The sequence below is a fragment of the Narcine bancroftii genome, chromosome 2 (assembly GCF_036971445.1).
Source record: "Narcine bancroftii isolate sNarBan1 chromosome 2, sNarBan1.hap1, whole genome shotgun sequence".
In the NCBI taxonomy this organism is placed as follows: domain Eukaryota; kingdom Metazoa; phylum Chordata; class Chondrichthyes; order Torpediniformes; family Narcinidae; genus Narcine; species Narcine bancroftii.
In genome coordinates, this window is record NC_091470.1 from 127,568,323 (window position 1) to 127,594,690 (window position 26,368).

A 26,368-nucleotide genomic window follows, 5' to 3' on the forward strand; every position below is an offset into this window, starting at 1 on the left:
ATTCAGAGGCGGGGAATCAGATATGGGGAAATAGAGGTGGGGAACCAGAGTTGGGCAAATAGAGGCGGGGAATCCGATATGGGGAAACAGAGGCGGGGATTCAGAGGCGTGGAAACAGAGGCGGGGAATCAGATATGGGGAATCAGAGGTGGGGAATCAGAGGTTGGGAATCAGAGGCAGGGAATCAGAGGCTGGGAATCAGATGCAGGGAATCAGAAGTACGGAATCAGAGATGGGGAATCAGAGGCAGGGAATCAGAATCAGAAGCGGGGAATCAGAGGCCTGGAATCAGATGCTGGGAATAAGAGGCCGGGAATCAGAGGCGGGGAATCAGAGGCGGGGAAACAGAGGTGGGGAAACAGATATGGGGAATCAGTGGTGGCGAATCAAAGGCGGTGAATCAGAGATGGGGAATCAGAGGCGGGGAATCAGAGGCAGGGAATCAAACACGGGGAATCAGAGGCGGGGAATCAGAGCTGGGGAATCAGAGGCGGGGAATCAGAGTTGGGGAATCAGAGGCGGGGAATCAGATATGGGGAAACAGGGGCGGGGAATCAGAGGCGGGGAAACAGAGGCGGGGAATCAGATATGGGGAATCAGAGGTGTGGAATCAGAGGTTGGGAATCAGAGGCAGGGAATCAGAGGCGGGGAAACAGGGGCAGGGAATCAGATCTGGGGAATCAGTGGCGGGGAAGTAGAGTTGGGGAATCAGAGGCGGGGAATCAGAGGCGGGGAAACAGAGGCGGGGAATCAAACACGGGGAATCAGAGGTGGGGAATCAGAGGTTGGGAATCAGAGGCAGGGAATCAGAGGCGGGGAATCAGAGGCGGGGAATCAGAGGCAGGGAATCAGATGTGCGGAATCGGAGATGGGGAATCAGATGCAAGAAATCAGAGGCGGGGAATCAGAGGCGGGGAATCAGAGGCCGGGAATCAGATATGGTGAAACAGAGGCGGGGAATCAGAGGTGGGGAAACAGAGGCGGGGAATCAGATATGGGGAATCAGAGGTGGGGAATCAGAGTTTGGGAATCAGAGGCATGGAATCAGAGGCTTGGAATCAGATGCAGGGAATCAGATGCTGGGAATCAGAGGCGGGGAATCAGAGCTGTGGAATCAGAGGTGGTGAATCAGAGTTGGGGAATCAGAGGCGGGGACTTAGATATTGGGAAACAGAGGCGGGGAATCAGAGGCGAGGAAACAGAGGTGGGGAATCAGAAATGGGGAATCAGAGGTTGGGAATCAGAGGCAGGGGATCAGATGTGCGGAATCAGAGATGGGGAATCAAAGGCAGGGAATCAGCATCAGAAACAGGGAATCAGAGGCCGGGAATCAGAGGCCGGAATCAGATGCCGGGAATAAGAGGCCGGGAATCAGAGGTGGGGAATCAGAGTCCGGGAATCAGAGATGGGGATTCAGAGGCGGGGAATGAGATATGGGGAATCAGAGGCGGGGAATCAGAGGCGGGGAATCAGAGGCGGGGAATCAGAATGGGGAATCAAAGGTAGGGAATCAGGGGCGGGGTATCAGTGGCAGGGAATCAGAGGCGGGAAATCAGAGGCCGGGAATCAGAGGCGGTGAATCAGAGGCGGTGAATCAGAGGCAGGGAATCGGATGTGCGGAATCAGAGATGGGGAATCAGAGGTGGGGAATCAGAGGCGGTGAATCAGACATGGGTAATCAGAGGCGGGGAATCAGAGGCAGGAAATCAGACACGGGGAATCAGAGGCGAGGAATTAGAGCTGGGGAATTAGATGCAGGGAATCAGAGTTGGGGATTCAGAGGCGGGGAATCAGATATGGGGAAATAGAGGTGGGGAACCAGAGTTGGGCAAATAGAGGCGGGGAATCCGATATGGGGAAATAGAGGCGGGGATTCAGAGGCGTGGAAACAGAGGCGGGGAATCAGATATGGGGAATGAGAGGTGGGGAATCAGAGGTTGGGAATCAGAGGCAGGGAATCAGAGGCTGGGAATCAGATGCAGGGAATCAGATGCGGGGATCAGAGGCGGGGAATCAGAGCTGGGGAATCAGAGGTGGGGAATCAGAGGCGGGGAATCAGAGGCGGGGACTTAGATATGGGTAAACAGAGGCGGGGAATAGAGGCGGGAAACAGAGGCGGGGAATCAGATATTGTGAATCAGAGGTAGGGAATCAGAGGCAGGGAATCAGATGTTCGGAATCAGAGATGGGGAATCAGAGGCAGGGAATCAGAATCAGAAGCAGGGAATAAGACGCGGGGAATCAGAGGCGGGGAATCAGAGCTGGGGAAGCAGAGGCAGTGAATCAGAGGCAGGGAATCAGAGGCTGGGAATCAGATGCAGGGAATCAGATGCGGGGATCAGAGGCGGGGAATCAGAGCTGGGGAATCAGAGGTGGGGAATCAGAGTTGGGGAATCAGATGCGGGGACTTAGATATGGGGAAACAGAGGCGGGGAATCAGAGGCGGGAAACAGAGGCGGGGAATCAGATATTGTGAATCAGAGGTGGGGAATCAGAGGCAGGGAATCAGATGTGCGGAATCAGAGATGGGGAATCAGAGGCAGGGAATCAGAATCAGAAGCAGGGAATAAGACGCGGGGAATCAGAGGCGGGGAATCAGAGCTGGGGAAGCAGAGGCAGTGAATCAGAGGCTGGGATTCAGAGGCAGGGAATCGGATGTGCGGAATCAGAGATGGAGAATCAGAGGTGGGGAATCAGAGGCGGTGAATCAGACATGGGTAATCAGAGGCGGGGAATCAGAGGCAGGAAATCAGACACGGGGAATCAGAGGCGGGGAATCAGAGTTGGGGATTCAGAGGCGGGGAATCAGATATGGGGAAACAGAGGCGGGGAATCAGAGGCGGGGACTTAGATATGGGGAAACAGGGGCGGGGAATCAGAGGCGGGGAAACAGAGGCGGGGAATCAGATATGGGGAATCAGAGGTGTGGAATCAGATGTTGGGAATCAGAGGCAGGGAAACAGAGGCGGGGAAACAGAGGCGGGGAATCAGATATGGGGAATCAGAGGTGGCGAATCAAAGGCGGTGAAACAGAGATGGGGAATCAGGGCAGGGAATCAGAGGCAGGGAATCAAACACGGGGAATCAGAGCTGGGGAATCAGAGGCGGGGAATTAGAGTTGGGGAATCAGAGGAGGGGAATCAGAGGCGGGGAAACGGAGGCGGGGAATCAGATATGGGGAATCAGAGGTGGGGAATCAGAGGTTGGGAATCAGAGGCAGGGAATCAGAGGCGGGGAATCAGAGGCAGGGAATCAGAGGCAGGGAATCAGATGTGCGGAATCGGAGATGGGGAATCAGAGGCAGGGAATCAGAGGCGGGGAATCAGAGGTGGGGAATCAGAGGCCGGGAATCAGATATGGGGAAACAGAGGCGGGGAATCAGAGGCGGGGAAACAGAGGCGGGGAATCAGATATGGGGAATCAGAGGTGGGGATTCAGAGGTTGGGAATCAGAGGCAGGTAATCAGAGGCTTGGAATCAGATGCAGGGAATCAGATGCGGGGAATCAGAGGCGGGGAATCAGAGCTGGGGAATCAGAGCTGGGGAATCAGAGTTGGGGAATCAGAGGCGGGGACTTAGATATTGAGAAACAGAGGCGGGGAATCAGAGGCGGGGAAACAGAGGCGGGGAATCAGATATGGGGAATCAGAGGTGGGGAATCAGAGGCAGGGAATCAGATGTACGGAATCAGAGATGGGGAATCAGAGGCAGGGAATCAGAATCAGAAGCAGGGAATCAGAGGCCGGGAATCAGAGGCCGGAATCAGATGCCGGGAATAAGAGGCCGGGAATCAGAGGTGGGGAATCGGAGTCCGGGAATCAGAGATGGGGATTCAGAGGCGGGGAATGAGATATGGGGAATCAGAGGCGGGGAATCAGAGGCGGGGAAACAGAGGCGGGTAATCAGATATGGGGAATCAGAGGTGGGGAATCTGGGGCGGGGTATCAGTGGCAGGGAATCAGAGGCGGGAATTCAGAGGCCGGGAATCAGAGGCGGTGAATCAGAGGCGGGGAATCAGAGGCAGGGAATCGGATGTGCGGATTCAGAGATGGGGAATCAGAGGTGGGGAATCAGAGGCGGTGAATCAGACATGGGTAATCAAAGGCGGGGAATCAGAGGACGGAAATCAGACACTGGGAATCAGAGGCGGGGAATCAGAGCTGGGGAATTAGATGCAGGGAATCAGAGTTGGGGATTCAGAGGTGGGGAATCAGATGTGGGGAAACAGAGGTGGGGAATCAGAGGTGGGCAAATAGACGCGGGGAATCTGATATGGGGAAACAGAGGCGGGGAATCAGAGGCGTGGAAACAGAGGCGGGGAATCAGATATGGGGAATCAGAGGTGGGGAATCAGAGGTTGGGAATCAGAGGCAGGGAATCAGAGGCTGGGAATAGGATGCAGGGAATCAGATGCGGGTATCAGAGGCGGGGAATCAGAGCTGGGGAATCAGAGGTGGGGAATCAGAGTTGGGGAATCAGAGGCGGGGACTTAGATATGAGGAAACAGAGGCGGGGAATCAGAGGCGGGGAAACAGAGGCAGGGAATCAGATATGGGGAATCAGAGGTGGGGAATCAGAGGCAGGGAATCAGATGTGCGGAATCAGAGATGGGGAATCAGAGGCAGGGAATCAGAATCAGAAGCAGGGAATAAGACGCGGGGAATCAGAGGCGGGGAATCAGAGCTGGGGAAGCAGAGGCAGTGAATCAGAGGCGGGGAATCAGAGGCAGGGAATCGGATGTGCGGAATCAGAGATGGGGAATCAGAGGTGGGGAATCAGAGGCGGTGAATCAGACATGGGTAATCAGGGGCGGGGAATCAGAGGCAGGAAATCAGACACGGGGAATCAGACGCGGGAAATCAGAGCTGGGAAATTAGAGGCAGGGAATCAGAGTTGGGGATTCAGAGGCGGGGAATCAGATATAGGGAAACAGAGGCGGGGAATCAGAGGCGGGAAAATAGAGGCGGGGAATCAGATATGGGGAAACAGAGGCGGGGAATCAGAGGCAGGGAAACAGAGGCGGGGAATCAGATATGGGGAATCAGAGGTGGGGAATCAGAGGTTGGGAATCAGAGGCAGGGAATCAGAGGCTGGGAATCAGATGCAGGGAATCAGATGCGGGGAATCAGAGGCGGGGAATCAGAGCTGGAGTATCAGAGGTGGGGAATCAAAGTTGGGGAATCAGAGGCGGGGACTTAGATATGGGGAATCAGATATGGGGAAACAGGGGCGGGGAATCAGAGGCGGGGAAACAGAGGCGGGGAATCAGATATGGGCAATCAGAGGTGTGGAATCAGAGGTTGGGAATCAGAGGCAGGGAATCAGAGGCGGGGAAACAGAGGCGGGGAATCAGATATGGGGAATCAGAGGTGGCGAATCAAAGGCGGTGAAGCAGAGATGGGGAATCAGGGCAGGGAATCAGAGGCAGGGAATCAAACACGGGGAATCAGAGCTGGGGAATCAGAGGCGGGGAATTAGAGTTGTGGAATCAGAGGAGGGGAATCAGAGGCGGGGAAACAGAGGCGGGGAATCAGATATGGGGAATCAGAGGTGGGGAATCAGAGGTTGGGAATCAGAGGCATGGAATCAGAGGCGGGGAATCAGAGGCCGGGAATCAGATATGGGGAAACAGAGGCGGGGAATCAGAGGCTGGGTATCAGAGGCGGGGAATCAGAGGCCGGGAATCAGATATGGGGAAACAGAGGCGGGGAATCAGAGGTGGGGAAACAGAGGCGGGGAATCAGATATGGGGAATCAGAGGTGGGGAATCAGAGGTTGGGAATCAGAGGCAGGGAATCAGAGGCTTGGAATCAGATGCAGGGAATCAGATGCGGTGAATCAGAGGCGGGGAATCAGAGCTGGGGAATCAGAGGTGGGGAATCAGATTTGGGGAATCAGAGGCGGGGACTTAGATATTGGGAAACAGAGGCGGGGAATCAGAGGCGGGGAAACAGAGGCAGGGAATCAGATATGGGGATTCAGAGGTGGCGAATCAAAGGCGGTGAATCAGAGATGGGGAATCAGAGGCCGGGAATCAGAGGCAGGGAATCAAACACGTGGAATCAGAGGCGGGGAATCAGAGCTGGGGAATCAGAGGCGGGGAATCAGAGTTGGAGAATCAGAGGCGGGGAATCAGACGCAGGGAATCAATATGGGAAATCAGAGGTGGGGAATCAGAGGTTGGGAATCAGAAGAAGGGAATCAGAGGCGAGGAATCAGAGCTGGGGAATCAGAGGCGGGGAATCAGAATTGGGGAATCAGAGATGGGGAATCAGAGATGGGGAATCAGAGGCGGGGAATCAGACGCGGGGAATCAGAGGTGGTGAATCAGAGATGTGGAATCAGAGGCGGGGAATCGGAGGCAGGGAATCAGACGCGGGGAATCAGAGGCGGGGAATCATAGCTGGCGAATCAGAGGCGGGGAATCAGAGGTGGGGAATCAGAGGCGGGGAATCAGATATTGGGAATCAGAGGTGGGGAATCAGAGGCGGTGAATCAGACATGGGTAATCAGAGGCGGGGAATCAGAGGCAGAAATTCAGACACGGGGAATCAGAGGCGGGGAATCAGAGCTGGGAAATTAGAGGCAGGGAATCAGAGTTGGGGATTCAGAGGCGGGGAATCAGATATGGGGAAACAGAGGCGGGGAATCAGAGGCGGGCAAATACAGACGGGGAATCAGATATGGGGAAACAGAGGCGGGGAATCAGAGGCAGGGAAACAGAGGCGGGGAATCAGATAAAGGGAATCAGAGGTGGGGAATCAGAGGTTGGGAATCAGAGGCAGGGAATCAGAGGCTGGGAAGCAGATGCAGGGAATCAGATGCGGGGAATCAGAGCTGGGGAATCAGAGGTGGGGAATCAAAGTTGGGGAATCAGAGGCGGGGACTTAGATATGGGGAATCAGAGGCTGGGAATCAGATATGGGGAAACAGGGGCGGGGAATCAGAGGCGGGGAAACAGAGGCGGGGAATCAGATATGGGGAATCAGAGGTGTGGAATCAGAGGTTGGGAATCAGAGCTGGGGATTCAGAGGCGGGGAATTAGAGTTGGGGAATCAGAGGAGGGGAATCAGAGGCGGGGAAACAGAGGCAGGGAATCAGATATGGGGAATCAGAGGTGGCGAATCAAAGGCGGTGAATCAGAGATGGGGAATCAGAGGCCGGGAATCAGAGGCAGGGAATCAAACACGTGGAATCAGAGGCCGGGAATCAGATATGGGGAAACAGAGGCGGGGAATCAGAGGCTGGGTATCAGAGGCGGGGAATCAGAGGCTTGGAATCAGATGCAGGGAATCAGATGCGGGGAATCAGAGGCGGGGAATCAGAGCTGGGGAATCAGAGGTGGGGAATCAGATTTGGGGAATCAGAGGCGGGGACTTAGATATTGGGAAACAGAGGCGGGGAATCAGAGGCGGGGAAACAGAGGCGGGGAATCAGATATGGGGATTCAGAAGTGGCGAATCAAAGGCGGTGAATCAGAGATGGGGAATCAGAGGCCGGGAATCAGAGGCAGGGAATCAAACACGTGGAATCAGAGGCCGGGAATCAGATATGGGGAAACAGAGGCGGGGAATCAGAGGCTGGGTATCAGAGGCGGGGAATCAGAGGCCGGGAATCAGATATGGGGAAACAGAGGCGGGGAATCAGAGGTGGGGAAACAGAGGCGGGGAATCAGATATGGGGAATCAGAGGTGGGGAATCAGAGGTTGGGAATCAGAGGCAGGGAATCAGAGGCTTGGAATCAGATGCAGGGAATCAGATGCGGGGAATCAGAGGAGGGGAATCAGAGCTGGGGAATCAGAGGTGGGGAATCAGATTTGGGGAATCAGAGGCGGGGACTTAGATATTGGGAAACAGAGGCGGGGAATCAGAGGCGGGGAAACAGAGGCGGGGAATCAGATATGGGGATTCAGAGGTGGCGTATCAAAGGCGGTGAATCAGAGATGGGGAATCAGAGGCCGGGAATCAGAGGCAGGGAATCAAACACGTGGAATCAGAGGCGGGGAATCAGAGCTGGGGAATCAGAGGCGGGGAATCAGAGTTGGAGAATCAGAGGCGGGGAATCAGAGGCGGGGAAACAGAGGCGGGGAATCAGATATGGGGATTCAGAGGTGGCGAATCAAAGGCGGTGAATCAGAGATGGGGAATCAGAGGCCGGGAATCAGAGGCAGGGAATCAAACACGTGGAATCAGAGGCCGGGAATCAGATATGGGGAAACAGAGGCGGGGAATCAGAGGCTGGGTATCAGAGGCGGGGAATCAGAGGCCGGGAATCAGATATGGGGAAACAGAGGCGGGGAATCAGAGGTGGGGAAACAGAGGCGGGGAATCAGATATGGGGAATCAGAGGTGGGGAATCAGAGGTTGGGAATCAGAGGCAGGGAATCAGAGGCTGGGTATCAGAGGCGGGGAATCAGAGGCCGGGAATCAGATATGGGGAAACAGAGGCGGGGAATCAGAGGTGGGGAAACAGAGGCGGGGAATCAGATATGGGGAATCAGAGGTGGGGAATCAGAGGTGGGGAATCAGATTTGGGGAATCAGAGGCGGGGACTTAGATATTGGGAAACAGAGGCGGGGAATCAGAGGCGGGGAAACAGAGGCGGGGAATCAGATATGGGGATTCAGAGGTGGCGAATCAAAGGCGGTGAATCAGAGATGGGGAATCAGAGGCCGGGAATCAGAGGCAGGGAATCAAACACGTGGAATCAGAGGTGGGGAATCAGAGCTGGGGAATCAGAGGCGGGGAATCAGAGTTGGAGAATCAGAGGCGGGGAATCAGAGGCGGGAAACAGAGGCGGGGAATCAGATATGGGGATTCAGAGGTGGCGAATCAAAGGCGGTGAATCAGAGATTGGGAATCAGAGGCCGGGAATCAGAGGCAGGGAATCAAACACGTGGAATCAGAGGCCGGGAATCAGATATGGGGAAACAGAGGCGGGGAATCAGAGGCTGGGTATCAGAGGCGGGGAATCAGAGGCCGGGAATCAGATATGGGGAAACAGAGGCGGGGAATCAGAGGTGGGGAAACAGAGGCGGGGAATCAGATATGGGAAATCAGAGGTGGGGAATCAGAGGTTGGGAATCAGAGGCAGGGAATCAGAGGCTTGGAATCAGATGCAGGGAATCAGATGCGGGGAATCAGAGGCGGGGAATCTTAGCTGGGGAATCAGAGGTGGGGAATCAGATTTGGGGAATCAGAGGCGGGGACTTAGATATTGGGAAACAGAGGCGGGGAATCAGAGGCGGGGAAACAGAGGCGGGGAATCAGATATGGGGATTCAGAGGTGGCGAATCAAAGGCGGTGAATCAGAGATGGGGAATCAGATGCCGGGAATCAGAGGCAGGGAATCAAACACGTGGAATCAGAGGCGGGGAATCAGAGCTGGGGAATCAGAGGCGGGGAATCAGAGTTGGAGAATCAGAGGCGGGGAATCAGACGCAGGGAATCAATATGGGAAATCAGAGGTGGGGAATCAGAGGTTGGGAATCAGAAGAAGGGAATCAGAGGCGAGGAATCAGAGCTGGGGAATCAGAGGCGGGGAATCAGAATTGGGGAATCAGAGATGGGGAATCAGAGATGGGGAATCAGAGGCGGGGAATCAGACGCGGGGAATCAGAGGTGGTGAATCAGAGATGTGGAATCAGAGGCGGGGAATCGGAGGCAGGGAATCAGACGCGGGGAATCAGAGGCGGGGAATCATAGCTGGCGAATCAGAGGTGGGGAATCAGAGGTGGGGAATCAGAGGCGGGGAATCAGATATTGGGAATCAGAGGTGGGGAATCAGAGGCGGTGAATCAGACATGGGTAATCAGAGGCGGGGAATCAGAGGCAGAAATTCAGACACGGGGAATCAGAGGCAGGGAATCAGAGCTGGGAAATTAGAGGCAGGGAATCAGAGTTGGGGATTCAGAGGCGGGGAATCAGATATGGGGAAACAGAGGCGGGGAATCAGAGGCGGGCAAATAGAGGCGGGGAATCAGATATGGGGAAACAGAGGCGGGGAATCAGAGGCAGGGAAACAGAGGCGGGGAATCAGATATGGGGAATCAGAGGTGGGGAATCAGAGGTTGGGAATCAGAGGCAGGGAATCAGAGGCTGGGAATCAGATGCAGGGAATCAGATGCGGGGAATCAGAGCTGGGGAATCAGAGGTGGGGAATCAAAGTTGGGGATTCAGAGGCGGGGACTTAGATATGGGGAATCAGAGGCTGGGAATCAGATATGGGGAAACAGGGGCGGGGAATCAGAGGCGGGGAAACAGAGGCGGGGAATCAGAGGTTGGGAATCAGAGGCAGGAAATCAGAGGCTGGGTATCAGAGGTGGGGAAACAGAGGCGGGGAATCAGATATGGGGAAACAGAGGCGGGGAATCAGATATGGGGATTCAGAGGTGGCGAATCAAAGGCGGTGAATCAGAGATGGAGAATCAGAGGCCGGGAATCAGAGGCCGGGAATCAGATATGGGGAAACAGAGGCGGGGAATCAGAGGCTGGGTATCAGAGGCGGGGAATCAGAGGCTTGGAATCAGATGCAGGGAATCAGATGCGGGGAATCAGAGGCGGGGAATCAGAGCTGGGGAATCAGAGGTGGGGAATCAGATTTGGGGAATCAGAGGCGGGGACTTAGATATTGGGAAACAGAGGCGGGGAATCAGAGGCGGGGAAACAGAGGCAGGGAATCAGATATGGGGATTCAGAGGTGGCGAATCAAAGGCGGTGAATCAGAGATGGGGAATCAGAGGCCGGGAATCAGAGGCAGGGAATCAAACACGTGGAATCAGAGGCCGGGAATCAGATATGGGGAAACAGAGGCGGGGAATCAGAGGCTGGGTATCAGAGGCGGGGAATCAGAGGCCGGGAATCAGATATGGGGAAACAGAGGCGGGGAATCAGAGGTGGGGAAACAGAGGCGGGGAATCAGATATGGGGAATCAGAGGTGGGGAATCAGAGGTTGGGAATCAGAGGCAGGGAATCAGAGGCTTGGAATCAGATGCAGGGAATCAGATGCGGGGAATCAGAGGCGGGGAATCAGAGCTGGGGAATCAGAGGTGGGGAATCAGATTTGGGGAATCAGATGCGGGGACTTAGATATTGGGAAACAGAGGCGGGGAATCAGAGGCGGGGAAACAGAGGCGGGGAATCAGATATGGGGATTCAGAGGTGGCGAATCAAAGGCGGTGAATCAGAGATGGGGAATCAGAGGCCGGGAATCAGAGGCAGGGAATCAAACACGTGGAATCAGAGGCGGGGAATCAGAGCTGGGGAATCAGAGGCGGGGAATCAGATTTGGAGAATCAGAGGCGGGGAATCAGAGGCGGGGAAACAGAGGCGGGGAATCAGATATGGGGATTCAGAGGTGGCGAATCAAAGGCGGTGAATCAGAGATGGGGAATCAGAGGCCGGGAATCAGAGGCAGGGAATCAAACACGTGGAATCAGAGTCCGGGAATCAGATATGGGGAAACAGAGGCGGGGAATCAGAGGCTGGGTATCAGAGGCGGGGAATCAGAGGCCGGGAATCAGATATGGGGAAACAGAGGCGGGGAATCAGAGGTGGGGAAACAGAGGCGGGGAATCAGATATGGGGAATCAGAGGTGGGGAATCAGAGTTTGGGAATCAGAGGCAGGGAATCAGAGGCTGGGTATCAGAGGCGGGGATTCAGAGGCCGGGAATCAGATATGGGGAAACAGAGGCGGGGAATCAGAGGTGGGGAAACAGAGGCGGGGAATCAGATTTGGGGAATCAGAGGTGGGGAATCAGAGGTGGGGAATCAGATTTGGGGAATCAGAGGCGGGGACTTAGATATTGGGAAACAGAGGCGGGGAATCAGAGGCGGGGAAACGGAGGCGGGGAATCAGATATGGGGATTCAGAGGTGGCGAATCAAAGGCGGTGAATCAGAGATGGGGAATCAGAGGCCGGGAATCAGAGGCAGGGAATCAAACACGTGGAATCAGAGGCGGGGAATCAGAGCTGGGGAATCAGAGGCGGGGAATCAGAGTTGGAGAATCAGAAGCGGGGAATCAGAGGCGGGGAAACAGAGGCGGGGAATCAGATATGGGGATTCAGAGGTGGCGAATCAAAGGCGGTGAATCAGAGATGGGGAATCAGAGGCCGGGAATCAGAGGCAGGGAATCAAACACGTGGAATCAGAGGCCGGGAATCAGATATGGGGAAACAGAGGCGGGTTATCAGAGGCGGGGAATCAGAGGCCGGGAATCAGATATGGGGAAACAGAGGCGGGGAATCAGAGGTGGGGAAACAGAGGCGGGGAATCAGATATGGGGAATCAGAGGTGGGGAATCAGAGGTTGGGAATCAGAGGCAGGGAATCAGAGGCTTGGAATCAGATGCAGGGAATCAGATGCGGGGAATCAGAGGTGGAGAATCAGAGGCGGGGAATCAGAGCTGGGGAATCAGAGGCGGGGAATCAGAATTGGGGAATCAGAGATGGGGAATCAGAGATGGGGAATCAGAGGCGGGGAATCAGACGCGGGGAATCAGAGGTGGTGAATCAGAGATGTGGAATCAGAGGCGGGGAATCGGAGGCAGGGAATCAGACGCGGGGAATCAGAGGCGGGGAATCATAGCTGGCGAATCAGAGGCGGGGAATCAGAGGTGGGGAATAAGAGGCGGGGAATCAGATATTGGGAATCAGAGGTGGGGAATCAGAGGCGGTGAATCAGACATGGGTAATCAGAGGCGGGGAATCAGAGGCAGAAATTCAGACACGGGGAATCAGAGGCGGGGAATCAGAGCTGGGAAATTACAGGCAGGGAATCAGAGTTGGGGATTCAGAGGCGGGGAATCAGATATGGGGAAACAGAGGCGGGGAATCAGAGGCGGGCAAATAGAGGCGGGGAATCAGATATGGGGAAACAGAGGCGGGGAATCAGAGGCAGGGAAACAGAGGCGGGGAATCAGATATGGGGAATCAGAGGTGGGGAATCAGAGGTTGGGAATCAGAGGCAGGGAATCAGAGGCTGGGAATCAGATGCAGGGAATCAGATGCGGGGAATCAGAGCTGGGGAATCAGAGGTGGGGAATCAAAGTTGGGGAATCAGAGGCGGGGACTTATATATGGGGAATCAGAGGCTGGGAATCAGATATGGGGAAACAGGGGCGGGGAATCAGAGGCGGGGAAACAGAGGCGGGGAATCAGATATGGGGAATCAGAGGTGGGGAATCAGATTTGGGGAATCAGAGGCGGGGATTTAGATATTGGGAAACAGAGGCGGGGAATCAGAGGCGGGGAAACAGAGGCGGGGAATCAGATATGGGGATTCAGAGGTGGCGAATCAAAGGCGGTGAATCAGAGATGGGGAATCAGAGGCCGGGAATCAGAGGCAGGGAATCAAACACGTGGAATCAGAGGCGGGGAATCAGAGCTGGGGAATCAGAGGCCGGGAATCAGATATGGGGAAACAGAGGCGGGGAATCAGAGGCTGGGTATCAGAGGCGGGGAATCAGAGGCTTGGAATCAGATGCAGGGAATCAGATGCGGGGAATCAGAGGCGGGGAATCAGAGCTGGGGAATCAGAGGTGGGGAATCAGATTTGGGGAATCAGAGGCGGGGACTTAGATATTGGGAAACAGAGGCGGGGAATCAGAGGCGGGGAAACAGAGGCGGGGAATCAGATATGGGGATTCAGAGGTGGCGAATCAAAGGCGGTGAATCAGAGATGGGGAATCAGAGGCCGGGAATCAGAGGCAGGGAATCAAACACGTGGAATCAGAGGCGGGGAATCAGAGCTGGGGAATCAGAGGCGGGGAATCAGAGTTGGAGAATCAGAGGCGGGGAATCAGACGCAGGGAATCAATATGGGAAATCAGAGGTGGGGAATCAGAGGTTGGGAATCAGAAGAAGGGAATCAGAGGCGAGGAATCAGAGCTGGGGAATCAGAGGCGGGGAATCAGAATTGGGGAATCAGAGATGGGGAATCAGAGATGGGGAATCAGAGGCGGGGAATCAGACGCGGGGAATCAGAGGTGGTGAATCAGAGATGTGGAATCAGAGGCGGGGAATCGGAGGCAGGGAATCAGACGCGGGGAATCAGAGGCGGGGAATCATAGCTGGTGAATCAGAGGCGGGGAATCAGAGGTGGGGAATCAGAGGCGGGGAATCAGATATTGGGAATCAGAGGTGGGGAATCAGAGGCGGTGAATCAGACATGGGTAATCAGAGGCGGGGAATCAGAGGCAGAAATTCAGACACGGGGAATCAGAGGCGGGGAATCAGAGCTGGGAAATTAGAGGCAGGGAATCAGAGTTGGGGATTCAGAGGCGGGGAATCAGATATGGGGAAACAGAGGTGGGGAATCAGAGGCGGGCAAATAGAGGCGGGGAATCAGATATGGGGAAACAGAGGCGGGGAATCAGAGGCAGGGAAACAGAGGCGGGGAATCAGATATGGGGAATCAGAGGTGGGGAATCAGAGGTTGGGAATCAGAGGCAGGGAATCAGAGGCTGGGAATCAGATGCAGGGAATCAGATGCGGGGAATCAGAGCTGGGGAATCAGAGGTGGGGAATCAAAGTTGGGGAATCAGAGGCGGGGACTTAGATATGGGGAATCAGAGGCTGGGAATCAGATATGGGGAAACAGGGGCGGGGAATCAGAGGCGGGGAAACAGAGGCGGGGAATCAGATATGGGGAATCAGAGGTGTGGAATCAGAGGTTGGGAATCAGAGCTGGGGATTCAGAGGCGGGGAATTAGAGTTGGGGAATCAGAGGAGAGGAATCAGAGGCGGGGAAACAGAGGCGGGGAATCAGATATGGGGAATCAGAGGCGGGGAATCAGAGGTTGGGAATCAGAGGCAGGGAATCAGAGGAGGGGAATCAGAGGCGGGGAATCAGAGGCAGGGAATCAGATGTGCGGAATCGGAGATGGGGAATCAGAGGCAGGGAATCAGAGGCGGGGAATCAGAGGTGGGGAATCAGAGGCCGGGAATCAGATATGGGGAAACAGAGGCGGGGAATCAGAGGCGGGGAAACAGAGGCGGAAAATCAGATATGGGGAATCAGAGGTGGGGAATCAGAGTTTGGGAATCAGAGGCAGGGAATCAGAGGCTTGGAATCAGATGCAGGGAATCAGATGCGGGGAATCAGAGGCGGGGAATCAAAGCTGGGGAATCAGAGGTGGGGAATCAGAGTTGGGGAATCAGAGGCGGGGACTTAGATATTGGGAAACAGAGGTGGGGAATCAGAGGCGGGTAAACAGAGGCGGGGAATCAGATATGGGGAATCAGTGGTGGGGAATCAGGAGCGGGGTATCAGTGGCAGGGAATCAGAGGCGGGATATCAGAGGCCGGGAATCAGAGGCGGTGAATCAGAGGCGGGGAATCAGAGGCAGGGAATCGGATGTGCGGAATCAGAGATGGGGAATCAGAGGTGGGGAATCAGAGGCGGTGAATCAGACATGGGTAATCAGAGGCGGGGAATCAGAGGCAGGAAATCAGACACGGGGAATCAGAGGCGGGGAATCAGAGCTGGGGAATTAGATGCAGGGAATCAGAGTTGGGGATTCAGAGGCGGGGAATCAGATATGGGGAAACAGAGGTGGGGAATCAGAGTTGGGCAAATAGAGGCGGGGAATCAGATATGGGGAAACAGAGGCGGGGAATCAGAGGCGTGGAAACAGAGGCGGGGAATCAAATATGGGGAATCAGAGGTGGGGAATCAGTGGTTGGGAATCAGAGGCAGGGAATCAGAGGCTGGGAATCAGATGCAGGGAATCAGATGCGGGGATCAGAGGCGGGGAATCAGAGCTGGGGAATCAGAGTTGGGGAATCAGAGGCGGGGACTTAGATATGGGGAAACAGAGGCGGGGAATCAGAGGCGGGGAAACAGAGGCGGGGAATCAGATATGGGGAATCAGAGGTGGGGAATCAGAGGCAGGGAATCAGATGTGCGGAATCAGAGATGGGCAATCAGAGGCAGGGAATCAGAATCAGAAGCAGGGAATAAGACGCGGGGAATCAGAGGCGGGGAATCAGAGCTGGGGAAGCAGAGGCAGTGAATCTGAGGCGGGGAATCAGAGGCAGGGAATCGGATGTGCGGAATCAGAGATGGGGAATCAGAGGTGGGGAATCAGAGGCGGTGAATCAGACATGGGTAATCAGAGGCGGGGAATCAGAGGCAGCAATTCAGACACGGGGAATCAGAGGTGGGGAATCAGAGCTGGGAAATTAGAGGCGGGGAATCAGAGTTGGGGATTCAGAGGCGGGGAATCAGATATGGGGAAACAGAGGCGGGGAATCAGAGGCGGGCAAATAGAGGCGGGGAATCAGATATGGGGAAACAGAGGCGGGGAATCAGAGGCGGGGAAACAGAGGCGGGGAATCAGATATGGGGAATCAGAGGTGGGGAATCAGAGGTTGGGAATCAGAGGCAGGGAATCAGAGGCTGGGAATCAGATGCAGGGAATCAGATGCGGGGAATCAGAGGCGGGGAATCAGAGCTGGGGAATCAGAGGTGGGGAATCAAAGTTGGGGAATCAGTGGCGGGGACTTAGATATTGGGAAACAGAGGCGGGGAATCAGAGGCGGTGAAGCAGAGGCGGGGAATCAGACATGGGTAATCAGAGGCGGGGAATCAGAGGCAGGAAATCAGACACGGGGAATCAGAGGCGTGGAATCAGAGCTGGGAAATTAGAGGCAGGGAATCAGAGTTGGGGATTCAGAGGCGGGGAATCAGATATGGGGAAACAGAGGCGGGGAATCAGAGGCGGGCAAATAGAGGCGGGGAATCAGATATGGGGAAACAGAGGCGTGGAATCAGAGGCGGGCAAATAGAGGCGGGGAATCAGATATGGGGAAACAGAGGCGGGGAATCAGAGGCAGGGAAACAGAGGCGGGGAATCAGATATGGGGAATCAGAGATGGGGAATCAGAGGCGGGGAATCAGACGCGGGGAATCAGAGGTGGTGAATCAGAGATGTGGAATCAGAGGCGGGGAATCGGAGGCAGGGAATCAGACGCGGGGAATCAGAGGCGGGGAATCATAGCTGGCGAATCAGAGGTGGGGAATCAGAGGTGGGGAATCAGAGGCGGGGAATCAGATATTGGGAATCAGAGGTGGGGAATCAGAGGCGGTGAATCAGACATGGGTAATCAGAGGCGGGGAATCAGAGGCAGAAATTCAGACACGGGGAATCAGAGGCAGGGAATCAGAGCTGGGAAATTAGAGGCAGGGAATCAGAGTTGGGGATTCAGAGGCGGGGAATCAGATATGGGGAAACAGAGGCGGGGAATCAGAGGCGGGCAAATAGAGGCGGGGAATCAGATATGGGGAAACAGAGGTGGGGAATCAGAGGCAGGGAAACAGAGGCGGGGAATCAGATATGGGGAATCAGAGGTGGGGAATCAGAGGTTGGGAATCAGAGGCAGGGAATCAGAGGCTGGGAATCAGATGCAGGGAATCAGATGCGGGGAATCAGAGCTGGGGAATCAGAGGTGGGGAATCAAAGTTGGGGATTCAGAGGCGGGGACTTAGATATGGGGAATCAGAGGCTGGGAATCAGATATGGGGAAACAGGGGCGGGGAATCAGAGGCGGGGAAACAGAGGCGGGGAATCAGAGGTTGGGAATCAGAGGCAGGAAATCAGAGGCTGGGTATCAGAGGTGGGGAAACAGAGGCGGGGAATCAGATATGGGGAAACAGAGGCGGGGAATCAGATATGGGGATTCAGAGGTGGCGAATCAAAGGCGGTGAATCAGAGATGGAGAATCAGAGGCCGGGAATCAGAGGCCGGGAATCAGATATGGGGAAACAGAGGCGGGGAATCAGAGGCTGGGTATCAGAGGCGGGGAATCAGAGGCTTGGAATCAGATGCAGGGAATCAGATGCGGGGAATCAGAGGCGGGGAATCAGAGCTGGGGAATCAGAGGTGGGGAATCAGATTTGGGGAATCAGAGGCGGGGACTTAGATATTGGGAAACAGAGGCGGGGAATCAGAGGCGGGGAAACAGAGGCAGGGAATCAGATATGGGGATTCAGAGGTGGCGAATCAAAGGCGGTGAATCAGAGATGGGGAATCAGAGGCCGGGAATCAGAGGCAGGGAATCAAACACGTGGAATCAGAGGCCGGGAATCAGATATGGGGAAACAGAGGCGGGGAATCAGAGGCTGGGTATCAGAGGCGGGGAATCAGAGGCCGGGAATCAGATATGGGGAAACAGAGGCGGGGAATCAGAGGTGGGGAAACAGAGGCGGGGAATCAGATATGGGGAATCAGAGGTGGGGAATCAGAGGTTGGGAATCAGAGGCAGGGAATCAGAGGCTTGGAATCAGATGCAGGGAATCAGATGCGGGGAATCAGAGGCGGGGAATCAGAGCTGGGGAATCAGAGGTGGGGAATCAGATTTGGGGAATCAGATGCGGGGACTTAGATATTGGGAAACAGAGGCGGGGAATCAGAGGCGGGGAAACAGAGGCGGGGAATCAGATATGGGGATTCAGAGGTGGCGAATCAAAGGCGGTGAATCAGAGATGGGGAATCAGAGGCCGGGAATCAGAGGCAGGGAATCAAACACGTGGAATCAGAGGCGGGGAATCAGAGCTGGGGAATCAGAGGCGGGGAATCAGATTTGGAGAATCAGAGGCGGGGAATCAGAGGCGGGGAAACAGAGGCGGGGAATCAGATATGGGGATTCAGAGGTGGCGAATCAAAGGCGGTGAATCAGAGATGGGGAATCAGAGGCCGGGAATCAGAGGCAGGGAATCAAACACGTGGAATCAGAGTCCGGGAATCAGATATGGGGAAACAGAGGCGGGGAATCAGAGGCTGGGTATCAGAGGCGGGGAATCAGAGGCCGGGAATCAGATATGGGGAAACAGAGGCGGGGAATCAGAGGTGGGGAAACAGAGGCGGGGAATCAGATATGGGGAATCAGAGGTGGGGAATCAGAGTTTGGGAATCAGAGGCAGGGAATCAGAGGCTGGGTATCAGAGGCGGGGATTCAGAGGCCGGGAATCAGATATGGGGAAACAGAGGCGGGGAATCAGAGGTGGGGAAACAGAGGCGGGGAATCAGATTTGGGGAATCAGAGGTGGGGAATCAGAGGTGGGGAATCAGATTTGGGGAATCAGAGGCGGGGACTTAGATATTGGGAAACAGAGGCGGGGAATCAGAGGCGGGGAAACGGAGGCGGGGAATCAGATATGGGGATTCAGAGGTGGCGAATCAAAGGCGGTGAATCAGAGATGGGGAATCAGAGGCCGGGAATCAGAGGCAGGGAATCAAACACGTGGAATCAGAGGCGGGGAATCAGAGCTGGGGAATCAGAGGCGGGGAATCAGAGTTGGAGAATCAGAAGCGGGGAATCAGAGGCGGGGAAACAGAGGCGGGGAATCAGATATGGGGATTCAGAGGTGGCGAATCAAAGGCGGTGAATCAGAGATGGGGAATCAGAGGCCGGGAATCAGAGGCAGGGAATCAAACACGTGGAATCAGAGGCCGGGAATCAGATATGGGGAAACAGAGGCGGGTTATCAGAGGCGGGGAATCAGAGGCCGGGAATCAGATATGGGGAAACAGAGGCGGGGAATCAGAGGTGGGGAAACAGAGGCGGGGAATCAGATATGGGGAATCAGAGGTGGGGAATCAGAGGTTGGGAATCAGAGGCAGGGAATCAGAGGCTTGGAATCAGATGCAGGGAATCAGATGCGGGGAATCAGAGGTGGAGAATCAGAGGCGGGGAATCAGAGCTGGGGAATCAGAGGCGGGGAATCAGAATTGGGGAATCAGAGATGGGGAATCAGAGATGGGGAATCAGAGGCGGGGAATCAGACGCGGGGAATCAGAGGTGGTGAATCAGAGATGTGGAATCAGAGGCGGGGAATCGGAGGCAGGGAATCAGACGCGGGGAATCAGAGGCGGGGAATCATAGCTGGCGAATCAGAGGCGGGGAATCAGAGGTGGGGAATAAGAGGCGGGGAATCAGATATTGGGAATCAGAGGTGGGGAATCAGAGGCGGTGAATCAGACATGGGTAATCAGAGGCGGGGAATCAGAGGCAGAAATTCAGACACGGGGAATCAGAGGCGGGGAATCAGAGCTGGGAAATTACAGGCAGGGAATCAGAGTTGGGGATTCAGAGGCGGGGAATCAGATATGGGGAAACAGAGGCGGGGAATCAGAGGCGGGCAAATAGAGGCGGGGAATCAGATATGGGGAAACAGAGGCGGGGAATCAGAGGCAGGGAAACAGAGGCGGGGAATCAGATATGGGGAATCAGAGGTGGGGAATCAGAGGTTGGGAATCAGAGGCAGGGAATCAGAGGCTGGGAATCAGATGCAGGGAATCAGATGCGGGGAATCAGAGCTGGGGAATCAGAGGTGGGGAATCAAAGTTGGGGAATCAGAGGCGGGGACTTATATATGGGGAATCAGAGGCTGGGAATCAGATATGGGGAAACAGGGGCGGGGAATCAGAGGCGGGGAAACAGAGGCGGGGAATCAGATATGGGGAATCAGAGGTGGGGAATCAGATTTGGGGAATCAGAGGCGGGGATTTAGATATTGGGAAACAGAGGCGGGGAATCAGAGGCGGGGAAACAGAGGCGGGGAATCAGATATGGGGATTCAGAGGTGGCGAATCAAAGGCGGTGAATCAGAGATGGGGAATCAGAGGCCGGGAATCAGAGGCAGGGAATCAAACACGTGGAATCAGAGGCGGGGAATCAGAGCTGGGGAATCAGAGGCCGGGAATCAGATATGGGGAAACAGAGGCGGGGAATCAGAGGCTGGGTATCAGAGGCGGGGAATCAGAGGCTTGGAATCAGATGCAGGGAATCAGATGCGGGGAATCAGAGGCGGGGAATCAGAGCTGGGGAATCAGAGGTGGGGAATCAGATTTGGGGAATCAGAGGCGGGGACTTAGATATTGGGAAACAGAGGCGGGGAATCAGAGGCGGGGAAACAGAGGCGGGGAATCAGATATGGGGATTCAGAGGTGGCGAATCAAAGGCGGTGAATCAGAGATGGGGAATCAGAGGCCGGGAATCAGAGGCAGGGAATCAAACACGTGGAATCAGAGGCGGGGAATCAGAGCTGGGGAATCAGAGGCGGGGAATCAGAGTTGGAGAATCAGAGGCGGGGAATCAGACGCAGGGAATCAATATGGGAAATCAGAGGTGGGGAATCAGAGGTTGGGAATCAGAAGAAGGGAATCAGAGGCGAGGAATCAGAGCTGGGGAATCAGAGGCGGGGAATCAGAATTGGGGAATCAGAGATGGGGAATCAGAGATGGGGAATCAGAGGCGGGGAATCAGACGCGGGGAATCAGAGGTGGTGAATCAGAGATGTGGAATCAGAGGCGGGGAATCGGAGGCAGGGAATCAGACGCGGGGAATCAGAGGCGGGGAATCATAGCTGGTGAATCAGAGGCGGGGAATCAGAGGTGGGGAATCAGAGGCGGGGAATCAGATATTGGGAATCAGAGGTGGGGAATCAGAGGCGGTGAATCAGACATGGGTAATCAGAGGCGGGGAATCAGAGGCAGAAATTCAGACACGGGGAATCAGAGGCGGGGAATCAGAGCTGGGAAATTAGAGGCAGGGAATCAGAGTTGGGGATTCAGAGGCGGGGAATCAGATATGGGGAAACAGAGGTGGGGAATCAGAGGCGGGCAAATAGAGGCGGGGAATCAGATATGGGGAAACAGAGGCGGGGAATCAGAGGCAGGGAAACAGAGGCGGGGAATCAGATATGGGGAATCAGAGGTGGGGAATCAGAGGTTGGGAATCAGAGGCAGGGAATCAGAGGCTGGGAATCAGATGCAGGGAATCAGATGCGGGGAATCAGAGCTGGGGAATCAGAGGTGGGGAATCAAAGTTGGGGAATCAGAGGCGGGGACTTAGATATGGGGAATCAGAGGCTGGGAATCAGATATGGGGAAACAGGGGCGGGGAATCAGAGGCGGGGAAACAGAGGCGGGGAATCAGATATGGGGAATCAGAGGTGTGGAATCAGAGGTTGGGAATCAGAGCTGGGGATTCAGAGGCGGGGAATTAGAGTTGGGGAATCAGAGGAGAGGAATCAGAGGCGGGGAAACAGAGGCGGGGAATCAGATATGGGGAATCAGAGGCGGGGAATCAGAGGTTGGGAATCAGAGGCAGGGAATCAGAGGAGGGGAATCAGAGGCGGGGAATCAGAGGCAGGGAATCAGATGTGCGGAATCGGAGATGGGGAATCAGAGGCAGGGAATCAGAGGCGGGGAATCAGAGGTGGGGAATCAGAGGCCGGGAATCAGATATGGGGAAACAGAGGCGGGGAATCAGAGGCGGGGAAACAGAGGCGGAAAATCAGATATGGGGAATCAGAGGTGGGGAATCAGAGTTTGGGAATCAGAGGCAGGGAATCAGAGGCTTGGAATCAGATGCAGGGAATCAGATGCGGGGAATCAGAGGCGGGGAATCAAAGCTGGGGAATCAGAGGTGGGGAATCAGAGTTGGGGAATCAGAGGCGGGGACTTAGATATTGGGAAACAGAGGTGGGGAATCAGAGGCGGGTAAACAGAGGCGGGGAATCAGATATGGGGAATCAGTGGTGGGGAATCAGGAGCGGGGTATCAGTGGCAGGGAATCAGAGGCGGGATATCAGAGGCCGGGAATCAGAGGCGGTGAATCAGAGGCGGGGAATCAGAGGCAGGGAATCGGATGTGCGGAATCAGAGATGGGGAATCAGAGGTGGGGAATCAGAGGCGGTGAATCAGACATGGGTAATCAGAGGCGGGGAATCAGAGGCAGGAAATCAGACACGGGGAATCAGAGGCGGGGAATCAGAGCTGGGGAATTAGATGCAGGGAATCAGAGTTGGGGATTCAGAGGCGGGGAATCAGATATGGGGAAACAGAGGTGGGGAATCAGAGTTGGGCAAATAGAGGCGGGGAATCAGATATGGGGAAACAGAGGCGGGGAATCAGAGGCGTGGAAACAGAGGCGGGGAATCAAATATGGGGAATCAGAGGTGGGGAATCAGTGGTTGGGAATCAGAGGCAGGGAATCAGAGGCTGGGAATCAGATGCAGGGAATCAGATGCGGGGATCAGAGGCGGGGAATCAGAGCTGGGGAATCAGAGTTGGGGAATCAGAGGCGGGGACTTAGATATGGGGAAACAGAGGCGGGGAATCAGAGGCGGGGAAACAGAGGCGGGGAATCAGATATGGGGAATCAGAGGTGGGGAATCAGAGGCAGGGAATCAGATGTGCGGAATCAGAGATGGGCAATCAGAGGCAGGGAATCAGAATCAGAAGCAGGGAATAAGACGCGGGGAATCAGAGGCGGGGAATCAGAGCTGGGGAAGCAGAGGCAGTGAATCTGAGGCGGGGAATCAGAGGCAGGGAATCGGATGTGCGGAATCAGAGATGGGGAATCAGAGGTGGGGAATCAGAGGCGGTGAATCAGACATGGGTAATCAGAGGCGGGGAATCAGAGGCAGCAATTCAGACACGGGGAATCAGAGGTGGGGAATCAGAGCTGGGAAATTAGAGGCGGGGAATCAGAGTTGGGGATTCAGAGGCGGGGAATCAGATATGGGGAAACAGAGGCGGGGAATCAGAGGCGGGCAAATAGAGGCGGGGAATCAGATATGGGGAAACAGAGGCGGGGAATCAGAGGCGGGGAAACAGAGGCGGGGAATCAGATATGGGGAATCAGAGGTGGGGAATCAGAGGTTGGGAATCAGAGGCAGGGAATCAGAGGCTGGGAATCAGATGCAGGGAATCAGATGCGGGGAATCAGAGGCGGGGAATCAGAGCTGGGGAATCAGAGGTGGGGAATCAAAGTTGGGGAATCAGTGGCGGGGACTTAGATATTGGGAAACAGAGGCGGGGAATCAGAGGCGGTGAAGCAGAGGCGGGGAATCAGACATGGGTAATCAGAGGCGGGGAATCAGAGGCAGGAAATCAGACACGGGGAATCAGAGGCGTGGAATCAGAGCTGGGAAATTAGAGGCAGGGAATCAGAGTTGGGGATTCAGAGGCGGGGAATCAGATATGGGGAAACAGAGGCGGGGAATCAGAGGCGGGCAAATAGAGGCGGGGAATCAGATATGGGGAAACAGAGGCGTGGAATCAGAGGCGGGGAAACAGAGGCGGGGAATCAGATATGGGGAATCAGAGGTGGGGAATCAGAGGTTGGGAATCAGAGGCAGGGAATCAGAGGCTGGGAATCAGATGCAGGGAATCAGATGCGGGGAATCAGAGGCGGGGAATCAGAGCTGGGGAATCAGAGGTGGGGAATCAAAGTTGGGGAATCAGAGGCGGGGACTTAGATATGGGGAAACAGAGGTGGGGAATCAGAGGCGGGGAAACAGAGGCGGGGAATCAGATATGGGGAATCAGAGGTGGGGAATCAGAGGCAGGGAATTAGATGTGCGGAATCAGAAATGGGGAATCAGAGGCAGGGAATCAGAATCAGAAGCAGGGAATCAGAGGCCGGGAATCAGAGGCCGGAATCAGATGCCGGGAATAAGAGGCCGGGAATCAGAGTCCGGGAATCAGAGTCCGGGAATCAGAGATGGGGAATCAGAGGCAGGATATCAGACACGGGGATTCAGAGGCTGTGAATCAGACGGGGGGAATCAAAGGCGGGGAATCAGAGCTGGGGAATCAGAGGCAGGGAATCAGAGTTGGGGATTCAGAGGCGGGGAATCAGATATGGGGAAACAGAGGCGGGGAATCAGAGGCGGGCAAACAGAGGCGGGGAATTAGATATGGGGAATCAGAGGTTGGGAATCAGAGGTGGTGAATCAGAGATGGGGAATCACAGGCGGGGAATCAGAGGCAGGGAATAGAACGCGGGGAATCAGAGGCAGGGAATCAGAGCTGGGGTATCAGAGGCGGGGAATCATAGTTGGGAATCAGAGGCGGGGAATCAGATATGGGGAAACAGAGGCGGGGAATCAGAGGCGGGGAAACAGGGGCGGGGAATCAGATATGGGGAATCGGATGCGGGTAATCAGAGGCGGGGAATCAGAGCTGGGGAATCAGAGGCGGGGAATCAGAGTTGGTGCATCAGAGGTGGGGAATTAGATATGGGGAAACAGAGGCGGGGAATCAGAGGCGGGGAAACAGAGGCGGGGAATCAGATATGGGGAATCAGAGGTGGGGAATCAGAGGCAGGGAATCAGATGTCCGGAATCAGAGATGGGGAATCAGAGGCAGGGAATCAGAATCAGAAGCGGGGAATCAGAGGCCTGGAATCAGATGCTGGGAATAAGAGGCCGGGAATCAGAGGTGGGGAATCTGAGTCCGGGAATCAGAGATTGGGATTAAAAGGCGGGGAATGAGATATGGAGAATCAGAGGCGGGGAATCAGAGGCGGGGAATCAGATATGGGGAATCAGAGGTGGGGAATCAGAGTTTGGGAATCAGAGGCAGGGAATCAGAGGCTTGGAATCAGATCCAGGGAATCAGATGCGGGGAATCAGAGGCGGGGAATCAGAGCTGTGGAATCAGAGGTGGGGAATCAGAGTTGGGGAATCAGAGGCGGGGACTTAGATATTGGGAAACAGAGGCGGGGAATCAGAGGCGGGGAAACAGAGGCGGGGAATCAGAAATGGGGAATCAGAGGTTGGGAATCAGAGGCAGGGGATCAGATGTGCGGAATCAGAGATGGGGAATCAAAGGCAGGGAATCAGAATCAGAAGCAGGGAATCAGAGGCCGGGAATCAGAGGCAGGAATCAGATGCCGGGAATAAGAGGCCGGGAATCAGAGGTGGGGAATCAGAGTCCGGGAATCAGAGATGGGGATTCAGAGGCGGGGAATGAGATATGGGGAATCAGAGGCTGGGAATCAGACGGGGGGAATCAAAGGCGGGGAATCAGAGCTGGGGAATCAGAGGCAGGGAATCAGAGTTGGGGATTCAGAGGCGGGGAATCAGATATGGGGAAACAGAGGCGGGGAATCAGAGGCCGGCAAACAGAGGCGGGGAATTAGATATGGGGAATCAGAGGTGGGGAATCAGAGGCAGGGAATAGAACGCGGGGAATCAGAGGCAGGGAATCAGAGCTGGGGAATCAGAGGCGGGGAATCATAGTGGGAATCAGAGGCGGGGAATCAGATATGGGGAAACAGAGGCGGGGAATCAGAGGCGGGGAAACAGAGGCGGGGAATCAGATATGGGGAATCGGATGCGGGGAATCAGATGCGGGGAATCAGAGCTGGGGAATCAGAGGTGGGGAATCAGAGTTGGTGCATCAGAGGTGGGGAATTAGATATGGGGAAACAGAGGCGGGGAATCAGAGGCGGGGAAACAGAGGCGGGGAATCAGATATGGGGAATCAGAGGTGAGGAATCAGAGGCAGGGAATCAGATGTGCGGAATCAGAGATGGGGAATCAGAGGCAGGGAATCAGAATCAGAAGCGGG